We start from the raw sequence: 19361 nt of genomic DNA on the forward strand, positions 1-19361 counted from the left end.
CAGCTTCAAAAATCTGTAATATAAAGGAGAACTGTCTCCAATAGTTTTATATCATCTTATTTGAAAAGCAAAGGATTTAGTAAAACCAAAATACTCATTAAATACTGTTCTGAGTCCTCCTTTCAGTAACTGTTGTAAACAGTGAAAAGCAGTGATGATGTTGTTTCTTCACATGTTTGGATTTCAAGTACTGCAAAGGAATATTTATTTATTTAAAGCCAGGTGTTATCTCTTCACTGCTGAAGGTGGTAGGAAGGAAAGAGAAATAATTTTTCTTGTACTGATGTTGTAGTAATAGGCATTGCAATTTCCCCAGATAAACAACTAAATAGGATCTTTGAAAGCTTTTAAAGCCAGGAAAGGGAAGATTTGAGGCTTTTAAAATCTATGTGAGATTAGAAACTGAGAAATAATGTGTTCAGAACCACATAGGTTAAAAAAAAAAAAAAAAAGAGATTAAGAGATTCATTGCTATTTATTACTGCAAGTCATTCTCAGGACATCATCTCCAACCTCTCATACTCCTCTGTCTCTTATAGACAAATGCTGGTTACATTTTACAGGATTCAGAACCCACAGATAGACCTGCAGAGGCTTTTGCTTCAGTACATGATTGAGACACAAAGAAATCAGGAAGAATGCCTTAGGAACAAGGAATAAGAATGGTTGAGAAAACAGATCTATTCCCTAATTAAAGAAGGAAAGAGGAATATCTGTAGAAGTTGGAGAGTTTATGAGCTATAAACTAGAAATGGATATAAATAAAAATGGATTAGTTATGGTGAGCCAATTAAACAGCAGTGCGGAAAATACAGAGGTTCAGGGACTAATGTGCTTTTGCTGAGTATTGTGGGAAGTAATATGTACATCAAGGTACACGTGCTTGACAACGTATGATTGCATGTTTGTATGGAAAAGAGATGAAGGAGATTACTAAAGAAGCATAGAATCTGGCTTCAAATAAAGGCTGCCATGTGGTAGAATTTTGGTGCTGCAACAACAAAAACAGTATTTGGTGGTTTGTTACTGTCCTTGCAGAAAATGCAATAATTTTGTCTTTCATGTATATAAATGGAATTACAGAGTGTATAACTGACTTAATAACCAATTTCCCTTTCAAACTAAATTAATTCCAAGATGGATTCTATCTAACTAGTTTTTCATTATTTTTTTTTTTCTGTGAAAAAATACTAATCTAATTTAAGGGGTAGACAACAGTGTTTGTTATCTGTAACTTGACAAACCCATCATACACATGAGAATGCAAAATTATGTTCTATCTATAGCTAGTGGTGTTAACTGTAAGACACAGACTATTGTTTGAGTCTAAATTTAAGGTATAGATAAAATATATTTGGAAATTCTTGTACTTTGGCCAACAGTTTGTGGTACTACTATACATAGACATAACTAATATTTCTTGTGAATATATTTCTTGTGAATATATTCTGTGTCTGTGCGTGAGCACAAAAAATCCAGTGAGAGTGTTACTCCCATTAGCTGGGATTGCTTTATTCAAAGGGATTCATCTATTTCTGACTTGAATTGCAGTCTCCTCTGCAGATGAAGAAAACCTGCTACACATTTCCAGAGAGAATGCCTTGTAAGAAAAATAGTTAACGTAATGGTAAAGTCTTGTTTGTATATTAGAGTCCATGTATAAAGAGACTAACTGACAAAAGCTATGGCATGTCAGTAAATACCTGAATTAAAACTGACCAAGTGGTTAAAACTGACTAAGTGGGTAAAACTGACTAAGTGCAGGTTTAGTGGTACTAAACCTGCAAAAGTGCTCTCAATAGTGGATGTTGAGCATGCTGAAGCATCTTCACAGATTTCATTATACTGTCAGGCCCAGAAGGCACATCCTTTCTGTAGGAAATTTCTGTAGGAATAGGCTTTTCAGTTCTTCAAACAAGTGGTAATGCACTGGAACAGGTTGCCCAGGAAAGTGGTGGAGTCATTGTCCTTGGAGTGTTCTAGAAACAGGTAGATGTGGGACTGAGGGACGTGCTTTAGTAGGCATGGTAGTGATGGATTGACTATTGGATTGACTAGGTGATTTTTAGTGGTCTTTTCCAACCTTAAAATTCTATGACTCTATAATATAAAGGCTTTCTTTGTTTTTGTTTTTCCTTTTAAAAAATAAAAAGATGATGTTTCACATCATTATTTGAATGCCACTGTTTACTAGATGACTCCTTGATTAAATTGGGGACCGTGTTAGCTCTCCCCATGACCCGTCAGAAATAAAGAATTTGTTTACTGTAAATTGCTCACCACTCACTCCTATGCACCATCTGCTGCATTTATTCACAAAGAGCTGCACTTCTAATAATAGCTCTTTTAGGAAAAATAATACAAGATGTCTCATGTACTTGCATGGGATATAACTACAATTTTAATCTTCTGGTTTACTTTACGCTTCCACATTAAAAAATGATTTAGTTTCAAGAAATCAATTTATTTTTATATATGTAAACTTTTGTATATTAGTCAAAGTTTTGAATCATCGAAGCAAGTAAGGAGATGGGTATTAATGCTTTTTAGCCAGTATTAATATTTTTTTCACACAATATCTGTGAGGCTGTATTTTAGGAACAAGGGGACAGATATTAAGAGATAAGTACTAGATGTAGTAGTATACCAAATGTATGCGTACAACTTATTTACATAGTGAGTGGGTACCTGGTCCTGGAGCAGGATCCAGGCTGATTTAAATACTGGTTGGGTTTAGAAATGGGAGCTGAGTTGGAATCTCAGAAAAGAATCTTCTAAAATGACAGTTCAAAGTCACTTTAATGTAAAGGCCACGTAATAGTTCTGTGCTTGAGTCCTTTTTACAAAATGTGCTCGCTGTCTGTGAAGCACTTTGAAGCCAAGAATATATAGTATTTTTTATGTATTTGAGAACCTTAAGAAAACAGTTAGTGAATGTGAAAGGTAAATCCAGAAGTCCTGGTGTCGCTAGTATTGATAATTTATAATGGCTGCTTATCAACTAGGCTGCTGTGTTTTTGTATAAACAAATTCACAAAATATTTTTTTTAGTAATTTGTCATTTTTGAAAATTTCCTGTTGTAGAGAAGACTATTCCCCAAGAAGAATGAGAGTCTGCAATTATTTAAAGCCATTTCTGTTCCTTCCAAATGTGGTAGTCCTCAGAAAAGAGTTTGCATGGACTTGAGGCCCATCACAGAGGTAAGTTGGCTCAATTAGTTATCCCAGTAGTTGCTGTGCAGTCTGTTCCTCCATTATTTCCAAATTCATGAGTTTTTTTCCTTGGAGTTTAGCTAGAGAGGTTGCATCCATGGTGGAAAAAAAAAAAAAAGCATGTAGCTTGTTTTATTTCTTAGAATATTTTTCTAAAATTATGTAGAATTAAATGTATATTTCTTGATGTGCTAGAATTTGTATAAAATATTGTTGAGAGTGGTTGACTTGCCTCTGTGATATTTACTTTGTGTGACGGAATGAATTAAAATAATTAAGTGTATTTGTACAATGAATAAACAAACAAGTTTTCCTTCTGTGTTAAATAATTTCAAAATTATGAAACTTTCAGGTCTGAACACAAAATACATAGAGTAAAAGATTTGTTACTTTATTATATTCCTAAACAAGTAAACCAAAATCTACTAGCTGAAGGCTACACCAGTACAGACCAAGAACCAACTCTGTAATTTTCAGATGAGCTCAGACAAGTTCCTGTCTTGCTGTGTTGATTGAATTCATTCCTATCACATTATTTTTGACTTCTTACCTTCCCTTATTACCCTTTCTCATTGACTTGGTTGCTATGGATTAGGAAAAGTAATTCTTAATGAGTTAAAATTTACTTAATCAAGATCTGATAGTAAAAGAGAAAAGCATAAAGAAATAAAATTATCTATTAAACCTAGCTTATGAAAATAATTCTGAATTTAATAGCAAGTGAAAATGCATGGACTGTGATCTGGTCCAATATGCCTGCGAATTCTCATTTTTAAAGTTAATGCAATTAAAAATCAATATTATAATACACTTTTGTTTCTTTTTTACTACTGTAATACTTAATCTATGTGATTTCTTACTTCTGTTGCAAACCTTGTTTGTAGATAGCATTGATGATCTGCAAAGTCTTATATTTTTACTACTGTAGATCTACTGATAAGTAACAGCCTGTAGGATATATTTTTAAAGCATTTGTCATCCGAGTTTCAATACACATGTAATACAAAGATCAACCTATTCAGTAACAGTCAGTGAAGTTTTATGTGAAACTACTCATTTGTATTTATATTTCTTTGCCTTGGTCTTCATGCCCCATTAGACATCTTAGGCCTTTTGTGTCCCTGAATTTCTAAGCGGGGATCAGGGGAATTAAATCCCTCCCAGAGTAAGAGTGGAGCAAGATGAGACCATATCATGAGGCTAAATGTGTACAAGCATATGGGGCCGGACAGCATGCATCCCAGTTGACACAATAGGGATGGGAGAGGACACCATCCAGAGAGATCTGGACACACTTGAAAAATGAACACACAAAAATCTATGAGGTTTAACAAGACTAAATGCAAGGTGTTGTACTTGGGTCGAGGAAATCCCAGTTGTAAGTACAGAATGGGAGAAGAACTTGAGAACAGCTCAGAAGGCAAACAGTATCCTGGACTGCATCAAAATAAGGGTGGCCAGCAGGGCGAGGGAAGTCTCTGGGAAGACCTCACTGTGGTTTTCCAGTGCTTGAGGGAAGATTACAAGCAGGGGGGAGACCTAATTTTTGCACAGTGTGATAACAATAGAAGAAAGGGGAATAGCTCTAAAATAAAAGACTGCAGATTTAGTTTAGATGTTAGGAATAAATTTTTTTACTCAAGAGAGTGGTGTGGCACTAGAACAAGCTCCTCAGGGAGACTGTGAATGCCCTGATTCTGGAGACGTTCAAGGCCAGGTTGGATGGGGCCCTGGGCAGCCTGATCTAGTGGCTGGCAACCTTGCCCATGGCAGGGGAGTTAGAACTAAAAGATCTTTAATTACCCTCCCACCTAAGACATTCCATGATAATTCTATGATTCTGTGCGTAGAATGGTATAATTCAAAGACAAAAAAAAAAAAATGAAACAAAGCAATTCAGGAACAGAAGGATGCATATATATGAAATCCTAATTATTTTTGTAACTCCCGTGTTGCATCCTCATGAAGATTTTCAAGGGAACAAATCTTAGGATATGTTCCTTCAGTAGATTGACAATGCATCCTTTCTTTGAATGACAGAAAGTTCTGCTTGTGCTGTAGCCTGACAACACAAACTACAGAAAACCTGATAAGTATTTGACAAATCTCTTGGTACAGATTTTTCAGAGGAAAGAGAAGGAGGAATAATCTGTCCTCTCTAAAGATGTTATCATAATTTAGACTGGAAAAAGTGGCTAAAACTATGAAACTTGACACTGCATAACTTTTTCAGTTATTTTTCTTACCATTAAGTTATTGTTATGTCTGCATGATCCATCATGGTTACTGTATGTTGATCTTTCTCATAGTTAATATCAGCAATCCGTTGACTGATTGACAACTAATAGGTCTGTCTACACACTATGTAGAGAGAAAATAATCTTACTTAGATTTGACTACATCATTATTCAATTATTTTTTTTCATATTCTCCCAACACTGCATTAGTGAGGTCTGCCATCTTCTCTTCTTGCTATTGTCTTGTCTGCCCTGATGGCTTAGGATTTCCTGGAAGCTGCTGCATTTCTCAGCTTTCTGGTCGATACTGGAGGATGGGCCGATTTTATGCTTGCAGTGCACTTGTGCTTGATCATCATGTTCAATCTCTAAGTTCTTTCTTTGCAACTGATAAGGAAAATCTGTAGAGTTCATGTTCTTTCACAGGTGGCTTTAGACAACCCATCCGTATGAAACACTGAAACTTTGCAGATGTCAGCCTTAACCTCACTATCATCTCCAACACCAGCTAGACCTAATAATGAAGAAAAAATAGTTGTATATGGCTAAAAGTATAATTATCAGTTATAAGTTTGGAAACAGAAAGCTATCAGAAAGCAAACAGAAAACAATTCCAGCTGTCGGGATACTTGGCCTCTTGTGAAAACTCCTAGAGTTTTGCCCCTGTTCACTCTCCCCACTTTCTACCAGCCTGGATTCTTGCTCACACGTAGACTATGTTGATGAATTGCATCATGTTTACATTGATTTTTCTGCTCTTGGAGACAGATTAATTGGGTATTTATAGGTGACTTCCTAGCTCTGTTACACAGCTAATGAGACAAAAAACCTACTGTTTCTCACTCATTTTGATTTTTTTTTTTTTCTTTTTCTTGTAGGGCTGCTTGCATCTCTTTTTAAATATGGCATGGAACATCAGTTATAAATAAGCTATTTCACCACTTTGATTTCATTTCTCTACTACTTCACGTCTCTACTAGGTTCCTATAGAAATCATGCATGATGTCTCACTAATACAGATGTGAACTTTAGCAACAAATTGTTCTTCCACGTCAACGTAACAAAGTTTATGCCCTTTCCTTTCCTATTCCTATGTCCAGCATGATAGCACTCTTTATTCATTTTCTGTTATAAGCAATCTAGGATTTCTGTTGCGTTTATGTGACATTTTCCATGTTTCTAGTTGTTTTCTTCTATATTCTTTGTACAGTGCATGAACATCCTTCACACATCGGCCTTGAGTTGGACAAATCTTCTACCATTTGGCTGTTTGGGGGAATAAGATGCAGAATTTGTTTCAAACTGTGTTCAAATTTCTATTAGCAATCCTAAGTCAGTATTTAAAAAAACAATACAGATGCAATATGGGTGGTGAGGTACTGGAACAGGCTGCCCAGAGAGATTGTGGATGCCCCCTCCCTGAAGGGGATATTCAAGGGCCAAGTTGGATGGGGTCCTGGGCTGCCTGGTCTGATGGGCAGATTGATGGCTCTGCCTGTGGTAGGGGGCTTGGAGATTCATGATCCTTGAGATCCCTTTGAACCCGGGCCATTCTGTGACTGTAACACCCTCCATACAGTGCTCATGAACAGAGCTGTATTTAGAAAAAGAAATCTCATATAGCTTTTCTGTTCTGAATGGTACAAATGTGGGGTAAAACAATCAATCAAAGAAAAACAAAACAAAATAATAATAAAAAACAACTGATCCATCTGGTACTAGATTTTTAATTTTGGGTGTAATTCAGTCAAGATGCCCAGATGTTGAAGGATGGTTTTTAGTATTTAAATACTCCGGATTTTACTTTAAATCTGACTCTAGTATATTTAGCTAATGCATCAATTTTGAATGTTTCTAATGTTTTTAATATGAAATAGATACCATTTTTAAGCATATACGAGAATAATATTACAGCATAAGTATGTATTATATATCTAATTTTTAAATCCAAATTTATATATGTACATATGTATATGTGTATTTATTTATGTGAAGCCTCTCCTTTTCAATTTTGATGGTAACATATGGATTTTTTTTTTTTTTTAACCTTCCTTCTACAGTAGAAGAATGCTGTGGTAAAAATATACTTCTGTGCATTCTCAAGAAAAATGTCTAGGAGATCTCTTCTAGTCTTTTAATTATACTTCAACAACAATTTTGAAAAACAGTTGCGTATAATCATTGCCTTTGCGATTACAGCAGAATGTTCTTTCTCATTCTGCTGTTTTCTCATTTTGCTGCAGGTTGCTTATCTGTAGACTCATTCTAAAAAATAAGCTGCTTTTCATTAAGTGATTTCCAGCAGTCAAATATGACAATTAAAACAAGTAGTATAAAAATATGTGGAGATTGGGAGAATTATTAGCTATTTATTTTACTAGGTTCAAAATGGGGAAACTAATTTTTCTTTCAAAGAAAATGCAGTATACACATTCTTCCAAAGGAATTGTAATTTTTCTTATGCTATTCACTTGATTTATTATTCACAAAGAACCTTTGAACAGAAGCTGGCCAATGCATAAGTCAAACTACTAACTTTAAAGAAGTTCTTTGGCTCTAGTTCTTATTGCGTTGTGCAAATCGGTAGGGAATATTGAAAGCATGTTAAATTTTGTATCTGGAAGTTAAATCAGATAAGTATAAACCTAGCAAAACATATTTTATAAAATGAAATCAAACACTTCACTGATATTGTATGTTCTTTTTGTCCCAAGTGAAGCAGGAAATGTGTACTACTCATTCTCTCCTATATTTTTCATTGTTAATATTTTACTTACTGTTTTGTAGCTTGGAAAATAAATAAGAAAATTATTCAGTTCAATCTAACTTAATTTTAATATGGCTTAATATAATGATTGCCAAAAGATGTTGATTACACTTACTAAAATAGATGCAACATCAAGAAGGAAAATGACCTTAAACAAAAACCTTCTTATAAAATTTCTTCCACCTTGGGGACAAATTTCTGCCTTCTGAGGTAAGTCACTTACTCCTTACTACCTCAGTATTCTAACCCTTAAGTAAGAAATGTTTGCTACTGTGTTCTGGAGACTGTGAAATACATGCTTACAAACTCCTGGAAGTCCTTGGATGGAGTATGTTTCAGTTGAACAGTGCTCTCTTTTGTCACTGGTTGATGACAATTATATCATCAGAGAGACTGATGGCGTATGTGCTAAATTTTCATTGATATAATTTGTAATGGTTTTTTTACAACGTTCTTGTAAAAAGAGAAAGATCTGATATCCAGACTTACTTTCTTCCGAAACCACTCTTACGTAGCTATACATTTTTTTTTAATAATTACTTTTTTCCTCCAGAAACTCCCAGTAACCTGTCAGTGATGAGGAGGTAAAGTGGCACCTCTGCAGGATACAAACTACCAAAGCCAGCAAAATCGCCATGAGGAAGGTGCGGCCTTACAGCTAGTTAGTCTAGTCAGTAGGGATGTGACTTTCTGTGGTCAGTCTTGCTTTAAGCCAGTCTTATAAGTACTGAGGAGAGAGTTGTTTTCCTCATTATGCTTTTTTTTTTTTTCTATACCTGCTCCCCACAGTAGGAGGTATTGCCAGAATTAATAAGGAAGCAGTAATAATTACTTCTGGAAAGTAAAAATGCACATGACTAGGCAATTACATTATGATTTTTAAAATAAGAGTTTTTATTGTTTTGTTGTTGTTGTTGCTTGTTTCTGAAAAAAAAAGAAATTCAAATTAAACTTGCATTTAGCTGAAATTAGTCTGTTACTGGTTAGGTATTTGATTATTTCAACATCTGTCTTTAACAGCTGAGAGTGCTGTTGCCTTGAGCAGAAGTCAGTGAGGTGAGAACAGATAGTGGAAAATAGACAAAAATTGCTCTCAGGCTACTTGTCACATTAACAAGAAGTCTCGTTGGAGAGGACAGAAGGTGTTGGACTCAAATGGTGGATGTAATGGTAAAATCAGATACACTGCAAAAAACTACTTTTGCAAGTAGAAATAATTCCAACTAGTAGCCATTTGATGTGAATTTTTCCCTCCCTAAGAATCATGAAGGTAAAGAAAAACACCGGTAAAGGAAAGTTGAGACTTCATCAAGCATCTTATGTTTTCCCCCCTTGCAATAGTCACCCATGTATGCAAACATATATTTTCTTTAAGCAGAGTCTTTTTAAGTACAATTTATTCTATCTAATTTCCCCTAACATTTTCAGGACACAAGAACCCTGACACCAGTACCCTAAGAGACAGGTAAGATAACAAACTTTGACATTCAGAGGAGCAAAGTGATTTACTGTTATATTAAAATGTTCTTAAAAGTCCATGTTTTAACATTACTTTTCAGGGTTTTTTTTTTTGTTTTTTTTTTTAAGGAACCCCATGATTTTTCTATTCACAGAGCAGATGATGATTCTGCCTGTGGTATCCCCTCCTTCCTTCCAGTATTGATCACTCATCACTTAAGCATTTTTCTTTTTTATTTTATTTATTTATTTATTTATTTTTCTCATGTTCCACACCTTCAAAACTAAATAGGGCAAGGAGAATGAGAAGTGCAGTCAGGCAACCTCTCATAATAACTTGAGCCCAGAGCTCTGCTGTTAATCCAGTCTCTCACAGATATGCCTTTATTTGCCCCCAGCTAGGATTAGGCTGGATACATAGATCACATATGTGGCATGGGAGGTAAGAAAACAGGTAAATTAGTGATGTGTTAGATCAAACGAGGAACGCTTTGATATCTTAGAAGAATGAAGTAAGGAACATAGAACATTGCTGTTGCTATTTCTCATACAGAACAAAAACAAAACTACAGTAGATGATTGGCGTACGATCCCAAACCTCCTAGGTGTGGTAGGAAGTGGAAAAAGACAAGGTCAAACTTTGTTGCACAACTATTCAAAAGATTTTCTTTCCAGAAGTAGTGAAGGACAACACCTCCATGACTGAAAGTATATACCGTCTGCCAGCCCAGCACCTGCCTTCTGGCAGAATCCCCAGGACCTTAACCTTCAGAAGCCAAAATATCTGACAGGGAGAACATTCTCCTCTTAGTAAGACAGCAGGCATATTTGAATGATAACTACAGTTTCCTTTTACACTTCATATAACATAGATATCCTGCATCAAGAGAAAGGACAGAGCTTCTCAAAATAAAACAAATGATGCATGAACAGCAAGTAAAATATGCCATGTCATTTCTCTTCAAACCTAGAAGTGCACCATGCTTTGTTACACAGCGTGGTCCATTTCTTTCATCTCCTCTTGAAGAATGGTTAAAATACATAAAATACAAAAGAAGCAAAATTAGTGTCCCCAATCCTCATCTTTCAAAAGTGCCACAAAAAATAAATGGCTCAAATGAGACCCATTTGGAAAAAGTTTGAAGCAGGATCTCTCTGTTATACAAAGAAATGGTATTTCTATTATTTGAAAAGCTATTATTTCAATGTCATTGTAAGTTAGAACTAATAGAATCTAATATGCAGCCATGAAAACTTTCTTAGTGAATGTATGGTCCTGTACGTATGGTCTAGAGAATAATGAATTCTGGTGCTTTTCTTTTGTTTTGGTCATAGTATCACAGACTGTCACAGAGTATCTGTGAGTAGTAGAGAGGATTTTTTTTAAAAAATAGTTTGGCTACTATTCAGTCTATTATGAGCAACAAAGGAAGGAAGATACCTTTAACTGGGAATATATGTGTTAAACAGAAACAAACCATTTTACTATCCTGAGAAGCAGATTGGAATTGATTGGAAAATAGATAGAAGGCAGGTGGGAAGTGTATCATTACCTACAATGCAATTTTATGAGTGTCAAACATGGATAACAGCCCTCCAATCCTCTAGCTAGCTCATATATTGTCCCCAGTGAGTGTCAACTCACCAGCCCAATATATCTCTCAGGTATTGAAGTTCTCTTGCACTCAAGTCTTGCAAATGCCTGCAGTCTGTCACAAATAATGGGGTAGTGAAATAAGCTATTAATGATTGCAAAAGTGTGGTAACTCATGATATAAAGTTCCCTACAATATGTAATGGAGCTCTTTAGTTTTTCTGAAAAAAGAGGATTATGAAAAGCAGATACACTTTTCAACCATAAACATTCTAACAGGAAGAGAGTAAATCTACCTGCTAAAAGGGGCATATAAATGATGGCAATATAACATGAAACTTTTTTATCAGATATTTAGAAAACTTCATTTTAAAAATTTACTAAAGATAGGAAGGATACCAGGGGCCCTCTTGCTTTGCATTTGAGAAATACCTGAATTTTGCAGATTTGAATTGATTTTAAGAATGAGGAGTGAGATTTCATGAATCATTACTATACTCATTGGTGTTTTAAATATCCTGCAATTATGATTAAAACAAAAACAAACAAACAAACAAAAACAAAACAAGAAACAACAACAGCAACAACAAAACAAAAGAAAAAACCCACAGTTACTAACTGAACTGTGGGGTATGTGCTAAAGGCCCTGCAGGTCTGTGCTTTCCTCTGCTGCTTATCTGTGGTGAAGATAGGTGACCTAAACACAGGTAGCTAAGAACTAGCATGAAAACTCTAGATCTTGTTAGCGATCTTGGACTGGTGCAGTGCTAGCACTGAAAGGAGCCTTGAGACAAAAGAAAAAAGAAATAATTAGTATTTAGCAATAAAACAGTACCATATATAAATTTATTTGTCTGTCCAGTTAAAAGCCCTTTCTGGCTTCTTCTAAATCCTCTCTTTAGGCTGGGAGATGCAGATTACAGTTATTTGCATCTTTAGTTTCTTCAAAAAATGGTATGTGGCAAGATTTCTGCTGGAGCACAAATCTTATCTCAAATTTCTTTGATGAGGGCTGTCTCTGAGGTTTTGAGACTTCTTCTCAAAAGGGCAGAACACTGGTCAATGACCAGAGCTGTCCAGATGGCTTCTTCTTCACTGATGACACCCTTCTTGTAGTACAGCTCCTCTGCTGATTTAGAAAAAAAGGTCAGAAATGCCTGCTTTATTTCCTCTGTGGTTCTACCTTAACTGTTCATGTGATTGCTCTGGAAGTTAATATTGAAGAGAGAATCTGAAAGACACAGAACAGAAGGTTTGTCTCTGCAGGTATAGGGGCCAGGGGGGATGCCTGTGCAAGTGTCATGCCCAAGTAGTGATAAATACCATGATTTCTAAAAGCACTGAAGTGAATAGAGAGCCCATGTGTCATCTGCAGATGTTTTACAGCTGGTCTGATGTTAATTGACATTCTTGATAGCTAACTTTAAATCACTTTCAAAATCTTCTCATTCACCAGGCACTCTAAGTATTTAAATACTTACTTGAGGGATTTTTTCTTTCTCGCTGCCTCCCAGCATCTTTGTAAATATCCATTGAACTGGGCCTGTCTTATCACAGAACAGGGTAGTAGTGAAAAACCATGTTCAGCAAGCAGTTCATTAGCAATAAAATGCTAACAGTCAGACACGTCGTCTGCTTCAGTGTATATCAAAAGTATATCAGCCATGCTTGACATGGCCCCTTACACAGGCTCTGCCAAATCAAAGCATCAGTGTTAGACATGGACTGTTCTTCTAGATGCCAGGGATTTATTTAATGTTTAATCTGACTTCTTACCCTAAAGATAGAGCAAAGTAACCCCCACACAACTGAGTTTTTCTCATTATCATTGCAACCACTAATGTGTGGGTATGGCTTTTTTTTTTTTTTTTTTTTTCAGGTGCGTAAGGAGGAATCTCTTCTTCCTAGTTGCAGGATGACACAGCAGAACTTATCAGGTAATTCCACTTTGCTTGAGTATTGGAGATGTCATGGTGCAGACCTGTAAAGTTCTCACATAAACTACAGGTTTTTATGGAAGCGCAGAATGCAGGCAGCTAAAGGCATTTGTAAAATTCTATAGAAGCCCATAGATATACCCATCTTTTGAGGATAGTTAATGTAAAACTTGTAGTATAGTAAAACTGCAAAACCGATTTCATGCATGAACTGATAATGCCCTCAAAAAAAAAATTCTTTCCCCACACGCACTTAATTTTTACAGTGCTCTTGAGATAATTACTGAACTATTCTACCTAAAAGTATGTTCTCATATTCATTGCCTAAGTATGCATTTAAGTGTTCCACAGAATATCTGTGATACCAGTAATAGAAAAGCCACTCCTTTCCTACAAGTGAATACATTTCTAAGTAGCTGCATGGTGAACCATATTTCACAATATTTTATATAACCTTCCCTAATAGTTACCCTGTGCTTCATGTAGCTGCTTTCTACATTGTTAGCTTGGAGCAGCATAGCAGTTCAGGCTTCCTGGAGCTGCTCTTTTACCCACTGCCTGGGCTTGTTTGCATTCATTACCTTTTTGGAGCGAAATAGTAAGAGGGAAAAGGATGGCATATGAGCAGGTCCCTGCCATTTCTTTCTCAAAGCCAGGTGCATACTGCCCTCTTGTGGAACATTTTGGGTAGTTACCAGCACTTGATAAAGGCTTTCTGTTTCCTTTTTCTCCACTGAATGAGGGATATGTAGTTCATATGACGTAGCATTTCTAACTCCCTGATATTAGTGCCAGTGTTTCCTACTAACATAATATATACTTCATTGCCAGTCAGCACGTATTGTTGGCATAGCTCCATGAGATGCTTTTGGAATTAGGACAGATTAATGCTGTTTTGCAAAACCAAACCAACAAAAAACCCACAGCTATTAGTATTAGAAAATTGCCTTTTCTATAGGTGACACTAAAATACACCTCTATTTATTTTTCACTCTTTTAACTCAACTCAGCAAGAAAACAAGTGATTTGAAAAGGAATGAAAATCTAGGTGTTGATCTTTATGATGTTAGTACATAGGTGTGTTGTCTTCATTTTGGACTTTAAAGTATGTTAGGAAACCAATCAAAGAATGTAAATTATAGAACACTGCAAAATGCATTGACATCCATTCATTTGAACAGAGGAACTCTGGTCACAGAGCTGTACCACTGACCCCTGTGGACTGCAAGGATCTCCACAGGCAGAAAAACTGATGCCCGCTTTCCTGAAGACTTCTCCAAGAGGAGAACCTCCTCATACTTGCCATTCATTTCAGACATGTAGTTGAGGTCACCCTTCAGTGTGGTCAAAAATGTTATTTGTGATTGAGGAACGAGGTGGCAAAGCAGTTTTATTACCTTGTTTATAGACAAAATTTGAGATGGGTGTACTTGGGCATGAACATCCTCTACATCTTACATATCGTACAACACTTTTTATCCTAGAGGAGTACGCTGGCTAAGGACTAAACATCCTTCTGGCTCCTCCTGAGAATCTCTATCGCAAACTTTATCCCCGATCAGTTTCTGGAAAGGCTGCTTAAATTCACCAGTATAAAACACTCATCCCCCTCTGCTGAGAAAATAATTGAGCTTAGCCACACCACTTATCCCTGTCAGCACCAACAATTTTGGGGGTGAGTTATGTAAGATCATCATAGTTCTAAAAAACAGTTTTAAGCAGACTGAGTTTCCTCTTGCAAATTAAGTCCTGCTTAAAAAATTGGGTAGGAACTGGGCATTTGCTCCACTCCTACCCTTGGAGAAGTACAAACCATAACCAGAATTAAATATATAAGGCCTTAGAGGTGTCTTCAGTGCAAACTCTGCTCCCAGGAACCACTGCATAGCAAACAAACAGCACAAACAGAAATGCTAGCCCCAGTCCCTGCTCACCAGCCTCTCTGTGTAGACAAGCCTTGTGCTCTCTTGCTTGTTGACAGGGTATTCTCAGGTGAAAAGAGGGGATCTGAAGAATCAAGTCATAATCAGCATGCTTTTGTGAGCTCCATGAAATAGAGTGAGGGTTACAAAGGAAAAGCAAGTGGATTTTGAGTGTACAATATTTCAAGAGAGATTGGAAGAGGGCGTTTTTACGATATTCTATTATGTCTCCTCTTTAGAGAGAGGCAAAGTCAGTGCCAAAGGAATAGTTTCCTGAAGAGCTATTTGTTCACAGGATGGATAGGAGCTGACAAGCCGACTGTCAGAATGGCTTCTTTGTCCTTGGAGCACCAGGTGGTTTAACAGTGTAGAGAAGTTACGTGCTTTTACCAAAATGACTGCTCATTCCTTTTTAGATGGCTTTTCAGGACATTTCAGTGTATTTTCAAGGGCTTTTTAAGGAAAAAAAGTAATGAGGGGAGGGTGAAGAAAAGAAAGACAAGGTAAGACTGGGTATGTGTGGTATAGAGAGGGTGGCTTTTGCCGTGTCCAGAAAAATGCTCAGGGGAAAAACTTGAATAAATATTCAGAATACTGATAAGAATTGTGGTAGAATCATGGTTATAAACAGCTTTCCTAGCAGCAGTATTAACAAAGCTGTGCGCTTTGTGAAAGCATATTTATGGATGTAAATATCAATACTAAAGTTATGTTCCAGAGACTTACAGGATATTTTAATATAAATATAATATAATATTGTTTGTTTAATAAAATGTTTGAAATCTAAGCCCTTCATAGCTGGTAAAGCTATCAGGCTGGAACTTTTCTGAACTTTTGTCCTTCACAAATCCAGGAAATGTTGGCTGTATCTTCTTTAGGACCCTTTTTTGGGTAGAGGAGTACTGAAATTAGATTCAGATTCTCTGTCAGTCTTCTTCTCCCCAGGCTCAATAATCCATCTCCTCAAACCCTCCTTGAAGCCCTGTCGTTTTGCTTTGTTTTGTTTTTCATTGAATTCGTCTGAATTCAATATGAGAAAGTAAATTACTGACTGCATTTATTCTGGGGACAGAAAAATACGTTTCTTCAACCTGAGAAGTCTGTGGCAATTGGGGAGTGCTTTCTTCTTATGGGATGGATGGATGAAAGGATGGGTGGGTGGGTGGATGAACAGCTAACTAATTTGGGTTTATAAGCAAATAAATAAGGTCTATTTAAAGCCACGGAAGCTTGAATCAGATGGGGAGAGAGACGTTCACTAACTCTTTTTTTTTTTTTCCCCTTAATTTGAGAGTATGTAACTAGAAAACAAGAGCTGGAGAACAAATAGTGACGTTGAAATATAAGATGTGCAGCTGGAAATGCTGAAGCGTGGCGATAAGGACGGACAGCAACAAAGACAAAGGAGATGTGTTTAACTCTGATGCTTCTTGTGCCAGGAAAGGGCGGTGCACTGATGTGGAGTGAGGTTTCAGCAGGATAACTGATATGGTGAGCATGCTTGTGGTCCTTACTCCCTTCTTCCATTTATTTATGGAAAATACTCAGTAGTTCATATGATTGTTCCTGCTCTTAAGTGGTGTGAGCTCCTGTGCTGTGCTTTGTACTATTCCTTCAGAAAATTGCATTCTGTTTCCTTCCATCTTAAGACTTCCAGTTTTTTTGAAGTATATTACTGCAGCCTTCCCTTGAAATTGCTGTGTGCTAAGTAGGCTTTCTCCACGTGTGCCGATCTGATTTCAGAAGGGAGATGAGTGCACACTGGTGAGTTACAAGCAACGTCTCTAGGCGTTGCTGAATCGGCAACAGGGGAGCAGAATGGCTGGGGTGGTGTCAGTGGCGATAGCTGCAGCCACTACACCGGCAGAAGCACTGAGGCGGCGGGGTGACTGTGACTCGCTGCACTGAGGCAGTGGCAGGGCAGCTGCGCCACCTCGCGGCACAATGCCGCTACTGCCGCCCGCCGGCGGTTGCTGTGCAGGCAGCAGCTATAGAGATGCTTGCAGGCGCTTTTCATTGTGGCATCGAGACGATGGGTGGGATGAAGCTTGACAACATTCAGACATGCAAACAACGTGTAGTATTTTTTTTGTGTATTTATTTAAGTTCCTGTTTTTTTCATGTTTGTTCCTTCTCAAAGTACTATAGCCTACACATCTCAGAGTCTGAGCTCCATCTCTTTATTACTGCCCAATACTCTTCTTTCTTCCTAGCTAAGCCCAACATATAGTTCAGTGTCAGTGCCGTGATGGCCTGACTAGATTGGCAAAATTCATTTTAGCAGATGCTTACTGTAATTTGTTGGGGAGATTGGAGAGTATTCTGTTGTTCAAAAATGGCTTTGTAATCTAGCAAAAGCAGAGACATAATTTAATTCCTGTACCCTCTCTAGAGAAATATAAAGCAGGAATAACATGGGCAACAGGATGAAGGATGAAAGGGGGTCAGGACAGACTCGTCAGCTCTGCAGTTTCCATCCGAATGTGTGTTCTGTTCATTATTCACACATCCACAGTGGGAGGGCTCAAACCCGTTACTGAGGAAAGAACCAGAAATAGCTGATGTTCTTTGCAGGTTATGCTGGCATAAAGAAAGGGTAACAAAACTCTGGAAATAAAGTTAGTATCTGTAGAGTTCATATACGGTAGGAGCATATGTTTTTAAAGAGGATGTCAAAGGTATTGTCTCATATCTTTCTCTTTTGTGGACCCACTGTGAACCTTCCTAGATCTAACCTCCAGCAAAAGGCTGCTGTTTTCTGCCCAGGCACAACAGTGAGGTTCCCACCTCACCTTGCTCCAAGGGAGGTCACTCCTTGGTCTTAACTTTAATCCTGTACATAGCTTCCAAATAATCCCAGTTTAATCACTGTGGCTTTTCACTCTGAATTGTACAGCGCTTAATACTGGCAGTAAAAAGAGATGTTATTTTGCTTGGAAGTGATTGTGGTTTTATTTCTGAGGGATTATTTGATTTGTGAGATAAGAGAAAGGTGCCTGTAAATGCAGGCAGAGCTCCTCACTGGTAACATGAAGTTTAAAAATGAAAAATAATCTTCCTCCCGTTTCAGCAAATGACCAGCAGCTTGTCCTGTGGACATGACTATTTTTCAGGCCTATAAAAAAGCTAGGCAGAGTCAAGACTGCCACTGGATGCCATGCCTAAACACTGCTTCCTTTTATTGTAAGTATGAAAATGTGGCTATTATTACTATTAAGTGTTCAAAGGGAAAACAAGCACCTTTGAAAATGTGTTATTATTAAGGAGGTTGTGGATGCCCCATCCCTGGAGGCATTCAAGGCCAGGCTGGATATGGCTCTGGGCAGCCTGGTCTAGTTACTGGCAACCCTGCACACAGCAGGGGGGTTGAAACCATCATTATTGTTCTTCTCAACCCAGGCCATTCTATGATTCTATGATTCTGTGACTCTATATCTCAACACTTTTCCAATGTTTTGTGCTTGGGAATGTGTCTTGGGTCCCTGAGACCAACTCACTAGCTCTGACACCTGGTGGTATTCTTTGCATTTGCTCATATAGCTATTTATTAATTGTATTATTAGTATAGTCTCCAAAGCTAGTCCCGTAGAAAAAGATGTTGGACATACACAGACTAAAACCAATTTACATATGTAGAAATATTGAAACACTTGATGAAGTGATATGAATTGATGAAACATTTTCTTCTTCCTCCATGGCCTTGTACCAAGACATTAGAACACAATGATAGTTCCAGTACCCTAAAATATAGATCAGATCAGTTCTAAATGATATGTAAAATTTTCAGCAACAAAATAATTGCTATAATTAGCACTTGGAAAACTCTATAAAGTTTTCTACAATTCATGTTAGATGCATAAAGCCTGATGTTTATACTAAAAGCTCTGCTAGCGTCTCATTGCTTTCATTTGCACCTCTGCTTGATTGATCAGTTTTCTTGGACCATTACTTCATTAATTACGGTCCTTTGTTCTTAATTTAATGTCTTTGATGTCCTACTTTGATTCAAATAAATGAAAGTCGGATGGTAATTTTTGAGAAGATGCTGTTCTTGTTAAATGATGAAGTCATTCTGGTTCAGTTTGTTCAGTGATATTTCCCCTTTAGGATAATTGGCCTGATGAAACGTAAAAATGGCTAATATACATCAGAAAAGTGACAGATAAAATGTACCCTTAATTTGTTCTAGTGTTCTGGTAAACTTTTCTGAAGTTTCTCCTTTCTTCTTCTTTT

Source organism: Lagopus muta, chromosome 7, assembly GCF_023343835.1.
Source record: "Lagopus muta isolate bLagMut1 chromosome 7, bLagMut1 primary, whole genome shotgun sequence".
NCBI lineage: Eukaryota > Metazoa > Chordata > Aves > Galliformes > Phasianidae > Lagopus > Lagopus muta.